The sequence below is a fragment of the Marmota flaviventris genome, chromosome 1 (genome assembly GCF_047511675.1).
Source record: "Marmota flaviventris isolate mMarFla1 chromosome 1, mMarFla1.hap1, whole genome shotgun sequence".
NCBI lineage: Eukaryota > Metazoa > Chordata > Mammalia > Rodentia > Sciuridae > Marmota > Marmota flaviventris.
Window position 1 is genome coordinate 121,563,663 of NC_092498.1, and position 9,932 is coordinate 121,573,594.

At 32.8% G+C, this 9,932-nt stretch overlaps 1 pseudogene; it reads left to right on the forward strand.

The window, feature by feature from the left end:
• The first annotated feature begins 585 nt into the window (after positions 1-585).
• Positions 586-8,984, forward strand: LOC114106489 (CCR4-NOT transcription complex subunit 7 pseudogene; annotated as a pseudogene).
• The last annotated feature ends 948 nt before the right edge of the window (positions 8,985-9,932 follow it).

The window sequence follows — 9,932 nt, forward strand, 5'->3', positions numbered from 1 at the left end:
AGGTTATGAACAGAATGTGAAGATGTTCAGTACTGATGTCCTGTGAGAGGCAAAGGGCCCTTTGCCATAAGAAATGGGCTCCAGATGCTCAGGGTGAGCATGGTCAGGTGGTATCAACCACATGAGGACAATTCACTGTGACTCTTCTCATTGTGTGTTTCTCCACTAGGAACTGAGTTCATTCAGAACAGAAATTCTGTTTTGTTTTGACACTTCTGTATATACATAGCCCATAACACAGCCTGACAAAAAGAAATAACTGCATGAGTATCCAGATTGACCTCATGAATTCACCAGAAGAGGAAACCCAGAGAAAAATAGAATTAAGGCAAAGATCATGATTGATGCTCATTTCTAGACATTTCAAGTTGGGGTACTAAATTTATTCAAAAGGAGAAATTTGATCTTAGGTCTATGGAAGAGGTAAGGAATGTGGCCTTGAATGAGGGAAAGGTAACCAGTAGGATAGACTGGATTTCGTAGGTTTATGTGAAGACAGTACAGAAGCTCGTGATGGTTCTCCAGGTCCTACGTAAAGAAACCACAGGCGCAGGTTGATGGGGGTAAAAATTCTAAACACAGAAGATGGATTTCATGAACAAATGCATTGCAGAGCAGGGTGAGTTGTATGATTACCTAGCAACATTTATATTAATTAAGATCTGTTCAGATAATCATTAACAAAATGTCAAATCCAGAGGTCAAAATCCATCATGTGACTCCCCCAAATTGCAACATTCAAGATCTCAACTCAAAGTTCCACAAATGATTCCAATGCAAGAACTTGTGCATAAAGATTGAAGGACTTTTGGGCTTGCTGTCAACAGTAGAGCTGCTTCTGCACTGAATAAAGTGTATAAAGGAAGGAAATAATTGATTGGCAGAAAAGGTATGTGCTAAACTAGAATTCATTCTGTACAATATGGCATGTGAATAGCCCAGCAGGTATAAACCTTCTTGTTCCCTTGTACTTCTGTTATTTTATTAAATACTAAAACTGCTGTATTATCTAACATATAGATCAAAGCACACATCAGTTTATATTACAGTAGTTGGAATCCAATTATTGATTCACAATGGTGAAGCACTAAGTATGTGTCTGACTCTAAATTTATTTATTAGCAAAAGGATATCACTTTTACATCTTCAATGAGTTATTAACACTGTATATTGTCACTTAATTGTATATTTACACCTCCTAAAGACAGACACAACTTCTTGAACTGGCAAAATACAGTATTTACACTCAATGAATTGGTCGCAAATTATACAAGTTTCCGACTAATGCTTGTGTGTATGGAGATGGTGACCTGGTGAATTGTAGAAACCAGCTGAGGTCTCAGGGCTCTGAATCAAAAGGGGTTCTGTGTCCCGTGACCTGTAAGGTACACTGTGGAACTGACCTAATGTCCCTACATAGCTCCTCAGTAAGGACCATTCATTCAAAGGAACCCTGGTCTGAGTGTTGGGTGCTGCCTTCACTTTTTCATTTTTTTTTCCAACAGGTAATACCTTGCCAAGAGCCATCCATGAAATGTGCATGAACCCAATCTACATGGAAGCCATTGGGTAGGAATGTTTGGTATCTGGGAACTCCCAGCGGTAATTCTGCTAGTTTGAGGCTGCCCACTACTTGTAACTTCCTACTCAGCTCTGTCAGGTTCAGCACTGCACTGTAGATGGGAAAACCCACTGGAGCCACACATTCACCCAGCCTCTCAGAGATGGGTGTGGCTTCCCAAGATGGCAATCAACTTGTTTGCAGTGGGATAAGGTCCCCTTGAAACCTTATCTGTGCCTTTGATGCACTCCCCTTAAATAAAGAACCAAAGCCATTTTCTAGTTGTTCAGTTCCAGCTCTTAATAGGACTGAAGAATCTATCAGGTGCTCCTCTTTGAACCTCATTTCTGTCTCTTTCTCTTGTTTCTTTACTAATTGTTTCAGACTGTCTTTGTCTTAGGTGTCTAACAACCTTCTGAGCAGGAAACTACCCTGGTGAGGCTAGACACCCTGTGATATCTTGTGCCTGAATGTGGGGCAGCTCTGAAGGAAATTAAGAGGAAAGACAAGTTTAGGTGAGCCAACCCCCCCCCCCTAAATCAGAGGATGAACCCCAATTTAAAAAGAGACTGGAGGCGGGGAAACGGTTCCACCAAAAGGTCTTACCAAAAAATTTATTTTTTCTCTCTATTCTTTCCAGGACTAACCAGCCAAGATAAGAGAAGAATTTTAAGGTTAAAAAAATGTTCTAATTATGCTTTTTAATAGATTAATTTTTTGTTTTATAAGGATGATACTAAAAATAAGTCTGACAATTATTAAAACAAGAAGCTGGTAATCTGAAATATTTTATTTAACAATATTTTCATAGTTTTCTGATGTAATTTATCTATTAAAGCAAGCCTGTCTTATAACTAAATCATATAAAAATTAATTAACTGTATTTTGAATTCCTAAATAGGTTAAATCAAATAAAAGTTCTGATAAGTATTTGAATCATATGGTGGACTTCCACTTACAAAATTTATAAAAATATTTTTCCTTTTATTTATTTGTCTGATTTGTAAATGTGTAGACACAATGGTTATATTTACATTATGACTGAATTACATGATATCAAAATTGGCCTAAATTAATAAGTGCACTCATAATCTAAAATTAAAATAAAAAATAGATACAAATACCTTTAATTCATATGATTTAATAAAATTCTATTTAAGTTTGGTAACCAAATAAAAATAAAGATGCCTTTAAAATTATTAATCTGATTTTTTTCCAGCTGGTTAAATAATTAATAAAGTCACTAATTCCTATACTGTATAAAATTTATGTCCATTTGCTTCTAACAATTTTCTTCAAAGGAAAAACATAACAAATACTGTTACCTACATTTGCTTGATGCCCTGACTTCTACAGTTAAAACTAAATGAATTAAATTTAAGGTAAATGGAATTAATTACAAAAATCATTATAACAAGAAATACTTATTGAATTACAAAGTTAAGATGGTAACTGTTAAATGTAACGTCAAGTATTCTTAACTCTTTTTTTAAAGAGAGAGAGAGAGAGAGAGAGAGAGAGAGAGAATGAATATCTTTTTTGTAGATGGACAGAACACAATGCCTTTATTTTTATGTGGTGCTGAGAATCAAACCCTGGTAGCGCCCGTGCTAGGCAAGTGCTCTACCACTGAGCACAATCCCAGCCCAGGTATTCTAAACTCTTTAATTTCCATGGGGTAGCATACATAAACATTATTGATGTTTTCATAGATTGGTAATAAAGAGAGATTTAAAATTGTTTTATGTCATTACTAAAAACATGGTTACTAAGAGATGAATCCCAACAAATATATTTCTATATACAAAGGGGTCCAAAAGTTTTGACTACATTTCAATTAAAATATTTCATCTTATTAAAATAAAACAGTTTAACTAAATTCAGAAATTTACAAGGTTGTTTCAAATATGAACAAAAAGAATTTACAGATAGGAAAGAGGAATTAGAAGGCTCTAAAAAAAGAAATGTTTCTGGGTTATAAAATGTCTTTATATGGTGCAGACTTTAACAGAAATAAAAATGAAGATATTTCTGGATAAGAAAGTCTTTTATAATTTTTTTTTTTTAGTAGTGCTAAGAATCGAACCCATTGCCTCACACATGCAAATCAAGCACTCTATCACTGAGCCACAATCCCAATCCCAACTCCAAGAAAGTCTTTATATGGTGATATACAAGAGTGTCTAAAGTAAATGACAAAGAAGGTCTGAGTAAGTAGAGAACAAGTTTGTATGTGATTAAGTTGGAGATATATATATATATATATATATATATATATATATATATATATATATGGAACAACCAATTGAAACTATCTGAGATTTTTCACTAAGATCAAATATTGATATGCTTACATAAACTGAAGTTTAATCTATGCATTGAGAAAATAAGGATTTATTAAAACATTAATCTACTCTCATTCCAATAGAATAATTTCTTATGTCTGATGAGTTTTAAAAAAGTTTCTGATGAGTTTCAAAAAAGCTAATTTTAAAGAAATTAAGGTTTACACAATTTTGACTAAACAATAACTTATTTTAAAGTACCACCTTGCATACCAGATTTCAAATTTTTATTTAAACACTCTTCATGAATAATTTGAAAACATCAATGTAATTACGAAAAATTATTACTAATATTTTTATATATCAATTGTATCTCTGTCTCCTTAGTATATAAATCTTTAAAATATTATGGGGACAAGTGCTTGCAGTACTGCATACGTGGCATATGTTAAGGGCATCTGAGTGGCAAACCACTCCCTTGTGCTAGGCATGTGATGGAAAACTGCTTACCCCATAGGCACAGCCTTGGGCATGAGGCCACTTGTTATAGTCCCTGTGCTTGCTTCACAGCCCATTCCTCAATTGGTCGCTGCAAGGATTCTTTGCCAGAAATAGTATTGGTGGCTGCCTATAATCTGCTTAGCTACTGCCTGCCTATGTATACATGGTATCCGCACAATAAAATCAGACCTGCTTGGTCTCTGGGTGTCTTGATTAGCAACTCCTCAGCCACAATCTCCTCTACACTGTTCTGTGGACCTCCTCACTGGATGAGAGAGAGCCCATGCAAAGTATAAGATTTAAGAGAACATTTTACTAAGCTGATACTCTCCTACCTAAAGTTTTCTACAAAAATGGTCTCTTGCAAACTTACATAATGATAACAAATTAACTAAATTTTTAATTATGTAATTTGATACTTTATAATTAAATAAATGTTACTAAAACATTGTTCCTCTCTACACTGAGAAGTAAACTTAACTATATTTCTAAAAGGCAATTAAGAAACAGTAGCTTTTTAAAAGGATAACAATATGAGAAATAAAAATGTTTTAACACCTTCCCTTCAGAGGGGATTAAAATTTCTCTTGTCTGTTTCATGTTTCAGATATAATATTAAATTATGTTAACTAATTTATATTAATCAAAAGTTATATATAAATTTTTATGAAGTAACATTTAAATAAGAAAGTAAGTTTAGTTTCAAAATTAAAACGTCATACCTAACTTTTGCCAAGAGACCCGTTTTATTTTATTTATTTTTTAAATACATAACAGTGGAATGCATCACAATTCTTATTACACATATAGAACACAATTTTTCATATCTCTGTTTGTATATAAAATATGTTCAAACCAATTCATGTCTTCACACACGTACTTTGGATAATAATGTCCATCACATTCCACCATCATTTCTAACCCCCTGCCCTCTCCCATTCCCTCCTACCCCTCTTCCCTATCTAGAGTTCATCTATTCTTCCCATGCTATCTCTCCCTACCCCACTATGAGTCAGTCACCTAATATCAGAGAAAACATTTGGCATTTGTTTTTTGGGGATTGGCTAACTTCACTTAGCATTATCTTTTCCAGCGCCATCCATTTACCTGCAAATGCCATAATTTTATTCTCTTTTATTGCTGAGTAATATTCCATTTTGTTTATATGCCACATTTTTTTAATCTATTCATCTACTGAAGGGCATTTAGGTTGGTTCTACAGTTTAGCTACTGTGAATTGTGCTGCTATAAACATTGATGTGGCTGTGTCTCTGTAGTATGCTGTTTTTAAGTCTTTTAAATATAGACCGAGGAGAGGGATAGCTGGGTCAAATGGTGTTTCCATTCCAAATTTTCCATGTAATCTCCATACTGCTTTCCAGATTGGTTGCACCAATTTGCAGTCCCACCAGCAGTGTATGAATGTGCCTTTTTCCCCACATCCTCTCCAACACATATTGTTGTTTATCTTCATAATAGCTGCCACTCTCACTGGAGTGAGATGGTATCTTAGTTTTGATTTGCATTTCTCTAATTACTAGAGATGATGAATATTTTTTTCATATATTTATTGATTGATTGAATATTCTCTTATGAAAAGTGTCTGTTCATATGCTTGGCCCATTTATTGACTGGGTTATTAATTAATTTATTTATATATTTATTTGGTATTTAGCTTTTGAGTTCTTTATATACCCTAGAGATTAGTGCTCTATCTGATGTGTGAGGGGTAAAAATTTGCTCCCAAGATGTAGGCTCTCTATTCATCTCATAGATTGTTTCTTTTGCTGAGAAGAAACTTTTTAGTTTGGTTCCATCCCATTTATTGATTCTTGGTTTTAATTCTTGTGCTATAGGAGTCTTATTAAGGAAGTTGAACCTAATCTCACATGATGAAGATCAGGACCTACTTTTAAGAGACTCCTTTTAAAAAAAAATTAAGAAGTGTACATAAGAATCTCTTAAAATTCTACTATCCATAGATAATTACCATTAACAATTAGTACAGAGCTTTCTGATCTGTTTTCTATGCCTATATTTATAGATACACGTTTTATAAATATATAATCATATTAATATTTTTAAAACTTATAAAATTATTTAAATTACCCATAATTAATATTCCTTTACAAATTACTTTTATTGTCAAAAATTCTTCATCATTGGGACTGGGGCTATGGCTCAGTGGGGAAGCACTGGCCTCGCACATGCGGGACCCTGGGGTTCGATATTCAGCACCACATAGAAATAGATGGATAGAATGAAGGTGTTGTGTCCAATTGCAACTAAAAAAATAAATTAAAAAAATTCTTCAACAAATAGTTCATTTATCCAAAACTTTATATTGTACATTTAAATTGTTTTTTTATTACTTTAAAAGCAAACCTATTAAGAACATTCATGCAGCTGTATCTTTATACATGAAAATGATTTTTAACAGAAATCCCTTAAGATATCATTGCTAAATCTATGACAATTACAATTCTAAGACTTTTAAGTAATTTATTAAATCACTGTCCTGAAAGATACTGCCAATTCACATCTACTGAACAAATTTTAAAGATGCAAATGTCCCATATATCAATCATCATTAAATTTGATGGTAATGAAATGTTTTCCTAAATTGGTAGGTAAAAACTATTTGTTCCTTCATTTTACTTTTTAATTATTAATAAATAAAAATATTTTTCTTATGCTCACCAAACACATGTGTTTCTTATTTTGGAAAGATATCTATTTATATCTTTATATATACTTTATAGAGCCTACCTCTCCTAAGTTAAAACTATCTCCTCTCACCCCATTCCAGGTTAAACAATCATTAAAGTGACATTCAAAAGATAAATTTTTATTTACTATATTCCTAAATGTACTATATTCCTAAAATAAACAAAAATACTATATATAAAAAGGTCAATTATATAAAATTATATTCCTTAATTCATAGCTATTATAATAATCACGTATATTTTTACTCTTGTTAATTTTATATGGTATTTTCCTTACAAACCTTACAATTATTGTTTTTAATGCCTTATACAAGTATCAATTATAATATAACAACTAAGTCAATTTAAGATAATAAGGCTATTATCTATAGGACAAACAAGTAATACTGGCTTTCAACATCTATAATGACCTAATTTTATACTTTTTTTACTCATCCTATTACTAGAGACAAAATCAAATCATACACTTTTGGTTAAAAACTAGGCTTTCTTTTACTGTAATGCCTCTTAAGCTTAATAACTAACATTGATTTTAATCTGGAATGAGGTGAGAGGCAGTTTTAACTTAAAAGAGGCGGCTTCTCCATGACTCTGGAGTTCATAGAAAGAAGACCTTGCTGGGTTTCCCTGGGTACCCATCACTGCTTTCTGATGTACAGGTCTAGATTCATCACACCTGAATCTAAAACTTTAAGTTATTTTAGAAAAAAAAAGATAATATATTCTATGGAACTGATAGAAGACTTAAGTTTTCCATTACTTTTTGATCTTGCTAACCATATTTTCCACCAATATTCTCTTATCAAGAAGGATAATTATGATGAAGATTTACAGTGCAGCATGGTGAGGCACAGCTCTGGCTCCCCTTGCCCAAGTGCTGGACATGAGTGTCTATGAAGAACCTGCTGCAGCCACTGGGTGCTGCCTCTATGGTAAGGAGGAGGAAAAGGAGAACCAGCTCACAGGTCCAAGTACATAAATAAAGAATAATTTTTTCTGAAACAAATCTTTAATTAAATATAACATTTTTATACTTGTTATTTAGATCCCCTGGTGCCCTCACTGTGCCAGCAACAACTGTAGATAGGAGCCAAAGAATTCGCAAAGTTTGGGCTTATAAACTGGATTAAGAGAAGAGAAAATTTGTCATTATTTGAAAATATAATTTTGTTGCTGTAGACACCAAATTTTCAGGTGTAATTGCAAGACCCATTGAAGTTTTCGGGTATAATGACAAACATCAACACCAACTATTGCAGTGTCATGTAAACTTTTTAAAGATAATTGAGCTAGGACTGACATTTAAAAATGAACAAGAACAATGGCCTTCAGAAACTTCACTCTGACAGTTTAATTTTGAATTTAATTTGATACAGGACATATATGCCCCAAAATCTGTAGAACTACTAATATCATCTGATATCTAGTCTAAAAAGAAACATAAGGAGGAAAGAATTCAGACCCAGTATTTTGCATAACTTCTTATGACTTTGAGAGTGGTCCTCTATAAAGGGGTTAAATGATAATCATTTCTCAATGGTTAGGACTTTGGCTATTTAATAAAAATCCTGAGCAACTCTAATTTTTTCAAAGAAAAACTTGACATCTTTGAGATCCTTCAATTATTTTTTTCTGTCATTTATGATGTGAATATTTTATAAAGAGATGAAAAAAAATCTTAAAGGTGGATTACAGGAAGTTGCTGAACAATTAGAGTTGACGCAGATAGGACACAACATCAGGCAGGATCTAATTTGTTGCTTACCACAATGGCCTTTTTCAAAATGAGAGATATTCTTTGAAGATGATATCAATGATACCAGATATTGTGGTCATTTGTATGACTTTGGTTCTAGTTCATCCTATGTACAAAGTGCATATGAAGAGGAATCCAACAAGCAGTCTTGACATGAAAGAGTTATTTTATTTTATTTTAGGTACACACATGCTTGTATATAGGTTTTATCTCTGGTTGAATACCTTGAACAATAGATACCCACACCACCACCACCCACATTGTGGCCCATCTTGCTTTTGGCTTTTCACTACTAAGTATTATCACTCCTGTCACAGATCTCAATAAACAGAAGTATATCCAGGTTAAATTTTACCTTAATCTAATATACTTGCTAGTAAGCATGAGTGACAGAATGGCTAAAGCTACATCATATTGACTACTTTGGTAATAATAAAATGGGACAATTTGATACCTACTTTAGCTCATTTTTTCCCCTTTCCTAAATTAACTAGCACTGCAATTTATTTCCTAGTTTCATGTCTCTCCCTTCAATTCTGCAAGAGTTTTAGCTATTTGAGATTGTAGACCATCAGTTTTGCACTTTAGAGAATGATCTCATCTCCCAGTTTTATCAGAAATTGTTTATTTTTTTGCTCCTAGTTAGAAAAATTACCAACTTTCAAATTTATACAGTATTTTTAACCTATAGAACATAGAATGTACACTGTGCAAACTGTCAATTCAGCAAAATTAACAAAAAACACCTAAGAAATTACTAAGGTGTCTGTTCACTTTCTTAGCCCATTTGTTGATTACATTATTTGTGTTTTTGTTTTTGTTGTTATTATTTGTTTGTTTTGTTTGGTTTGGTTTGGTGTTGAGTGTTTTTAGTTCTCTATATATCCTGGAGATTAATGATCTGAGGTTCATATGATAAAGATTTTCTCCCATTCTGTAGGCTCTCACTTCATATTATTGATTATTTTCTTTGCTGAAAAAAAAAAAAAGCTTTTTTTAATTTGAATCCATCCCATTTATTGATTTTGATTTACTTCTTCTGTTTTAGGATTATTGTTAAGAAAATCACCCTACTTTTTCTTCTGTTGGGTTCAGGGTCT